The sequence below is a fragment of the Lycium ferocissimum genome, chromosome 1, assembly GCF_029784015.1.
Source record: "Lycium ferocissimum isolate CSIRO_LF1 chromosome 1, AGI_CSIRO_Lferr_CH_V1, whole genome shotgun sequence".
Classification (NCBI taxonomy): domain Eukaryota; kingdom Viridiplantae; phylum Streptophyta; class Magnoliopsida; order Solanales; family Solanaceae; genus Lycium; species Lycium ferocissimum.
The window spans coordinates 68,623,989-68,627,709 of record NC_081342.1 but is presented as its reverse complement, the minus strand read 5'-3'; the positions used below and the strand labels follow the sequence as shown (position 1 = coordinate 68,627,709).

General features: G+C 37.2%; 1 long non-coding RNA gene across 1 annotated transcript; it reads right to left on the bottom strand.

Moving 5' to 3' along the window:
- Positions 1-1,888: 1,888 nt before the first annotated feature.
- On the bottom strand, positions 1,889-3,431 carry LOC132058530 (uncharacterized). The gene is made up of 2 exons (XR_009415330.1): positions 3,228-3,431; positions 1,889-2,148 (listed from the first exon to the last, which is right to left on the bottom strand). It is a non-coding gene; the product is annotated as an uncharacterized LOC132058530 (long non-coding RNA).
- Between the last annotated feature and the right edge of the window lie 290 nt (positions 3,432-3,721).

The window sequence follows — 3,721 nt, the reverse complement described above, 5'->3', positions numbered from 1 at the left end:
CTAATCGTGTCAATTTGGGGCCTTGATTTTAACCTTTCCAACAATTGTCCATCTGCAAGAATTCGTCATTACCCCATGGTAATGTCGATGTCTAAATACCAAGGCTGGCATCCCGTTGTGAGTCGTTCTTCTTGCAATTATCTGATTCGGGTCATTTCGATTTGTAAGGTTTGGAGGTTAGATAGTAAGGTGCCGTATGAACTACCTACTATGGGCTCCTTGATAGTAAGTTGTTCTTGGACTAGAGGGAATTGTTGCTGTGTGGCCGACTGAGGGTCACCTGCCGGCGACCCCATCGTGTTGGTGGAGGAGATGCTTCGGTGGTAACGGATCTATTATATTAACGGCTAAATAATTTTCTAGAGAGAAGTAGGACCTTCTCTCTCTTCAGCTTTTTTTCAAAAGAAAAATGTTTAAAAAAAAAAAAAAAAAAAAAGGACTGTGCTTATCATTAAAGTAGTACTACTAAATTTTGTCTCTCAATATGTAAATTTAATTTATCAGTAATGTTTGATTAGATATTCAAAAGTGATCAAATATTCTAGTGTAATACCGTCGAGCAGAGACGGATTTATAACTTTTAGTTTATAGGTTCTAAATTTAGAAAATGTAGCTTTACTAATAAACTATTTATGATGTTATACATATTAAGTGAATTTATTAACACAAATACAGAGTTTTGGCTAAATCTATTAGGTGATACTGAACTCGTAACTAGAATTATAGCTCCGGCCTATTGCCGAGTTTGATTAACAAAAATCATCGTCGCATCACTTAAATTTTGGTGAAATTCTTGCATGAAATTATTTAATATTTTATACTGTATCACAAAAATTATTTAAATCTCCAGTATGGTAAGACTTAGTTACCACTTGTATTGTTCGGAGCTGATAAAACATTCAGTGCTAAATTTTTTTTTTTTTTTTTGTGTTGAAATTATTTTATAACGTTGAGGGTCTTTCGGAAACAACTTCTTTACCTTCACAACATAGGGGGTAGGATCTGAGTACACTATACCCTCCTCAGGTTCCACTTGTAAGATTACGTTATGTTATTGTTGTTAATATTGATTAAAAAATGATTACATGCTTAGTTTGAAGTATTGAAACTTATAATAAGCATTAACGATACTAAATAAAAAAATATTCCTTTTCCTGCTAAAATTACCTTAAAATTATTTTAAAAATTTGTATAAATTTAAGTATATTTGTATAAGAAGAATAAGGAATATTGAAAATGGAGGCAAAAAGAAACACCAAGGAACCGTAGCCAATGGTAGCGTGTCTGACACCAGATCACAACGTTGTCCAATATGATCCTTTTCTTTGTCCCATCATCACTATTTCTGGCACTCTCTATTTCTCTAAGCAGAAGGCTGTCCATACTTTCTTTAGGGGGTTGGGTGGAGTATGGGGGCGGGGGGGTGGGGGGGGAGGTTTCTACTATGTATTTATTCTACTTTTACTTTGATATACCATGAAATTATCCTTTAGGCAAACATAATTTCGACAGGCAAAATAAGTGCAAAAAATAGTACTACTTAATTAGGAATATCAAAAGCCATTCATACGCTATATACCAAATTATAAGCTTGGCTCTTCCTACTCAGATCAATTTTGCATCAAAATCAACTATTTTATCAAATGCATACGGAGTATTATCTATCACCAGCACGTGCCAAATAATAAGAATTACACTAAATAGGGGGTAAAGAAATTTTCATCCCTCAATTATCGATAAAATCTTATGTCACGACCCAACCCCGTAGGCCGCAACTAGTGTCCGTGCTGGACACCCACACGTACCCAATAACCCAAACCAGTATATAAACAGAATATGCGGATATAATAGTCGAAAGGCATTACTAATTATCGCAGATAAACAGATATAGCGCGTGGAAGCCGATAAGGCTGTCACAGAACATATCAACCCCAAACATATAAACACAACCCACATGTATGTCTACAGACCTCTACGGATAATAACAGAATCATAAGACGGGACAGGGCCCCGTCATACCCCTGAATAACATACATATATGTACAATAGAAAAAGTCTGTACCAAAATATAGGCTCCGGACAAAGGAGCACTCCAAGACAACAAAATAAGATCCTAGGCGGGCGGATCAGCAAATCGGTCGTCTATACCTGCGTGGCATGAAGCGCAGCCCCCGAAGAAAGGGGGTCAGTACGGAAAATGTACTGAATATGTAAAGCATGGAATATAGTAAATAAAGTCATAACCGAAACAGAAAGTACGAAAAATAAGTGTAATGTCCAGAATATCAGAATGCATATTTACAAAACATAACCAATGCATGCAGAAACGTATGTCATATCCGGCCCTGTGAAGGGACTCAGTGAACAGAACGTGATCGCCACCCCGACACTGGCGCCACAACACATTATACTCCAGAGTAAGGAATAGCTCCGTAGCATATCATATCGTATCAGATGGCCATATCATATCATATCATATCATATCAGAATATGTGTACATGGCACAGCATACTCCACAACCCATGTACATGTATACCTGCCCCCTCACATCGAGGCACGGCGAACAATGCAGTGGAATACGCTTGATAACATATCCTGGCCCGGGCTCAGTGAAGGAAGCATTGAGGCATCCACGAGTGGAGTAATGAGAAACTAATGCAATTTAACATATAACACATTTACGGAGACTCGATAGCATAACTCAGATGACAACCATATAAAAGAAGTTGAGCGGTAATCATAGTGTATACCCTTCGGATGTCACAATAGTTTATGTCAAAATAAGCTTTCTGAAATCGTTTTCATGTTTCAAAATACATTATGGAACTTAACGAAATAATTCAAACAAATGTCGTATGGTAGTTAGAAGAGTAGCCAAGAGTTTCCTTTAGATTCTGCTCCAAAATAAGTCAAACGGAACAATAAAGAAAAATTCCGGGAAAAGTGGGCCCACCTCGGGTCAAATGAGGTGGCGTACCTAATTTACGTACGTTACACTTCATGACGTCACTTGTGAGAGTTTAAGGTAGTCGGGTCCTATTTGCGCAAGTTCTGGATGTTTAGGCAATTTTTCCAAGTATTCATAACATATTCAATTCAATTCTACTGAATGAAAAAAGGGCAAATTTAGGCGCTGATTCCTAAGAGTAGAGTCGCCCCCAAGGCTCGTATCCAAGCCTATCACATCTAAGACATGCCAAGAGAAGGAAAGGTAAAGCTTTACATACCTTATTCGCTCCTTACGTCTCTCCAAACTCAATTCCCGTTTCCTCCAAAATCTACAATTGGTCACAATTACCAAATATCAATTACAAGCCTTTAAGAATTCAATCTTAACTCATACTTATCTACAGAAATTTGGGCAGCATCTCCCCTATACATACAGCATCCCTGAGATTTAACTCGGCTCCCAATGTCAACAACCATACCAACAACAACCAACAATCAAAGTAAAATGCATATTAACATAAATAGTCTTCTTTCCCATATAATGCGACAACTTCCAATCTAACTTCGCATTTCCAACCAATATCAATGTTATATCCCGCCTTTTTGCATAATCGAAAAATTCGAAATAATTGTGATTTATGAGAAAGGAGGCCATGTTTAAATTTTTTTAGTAAGTGTGTGGCGGATATGGAAACTTGAATGTGGAAACACCGGAGAAGGCCTAAGGGCAAAATTGAAATTTTGGAAACTTATTTCGGGAATTGCAAAATAT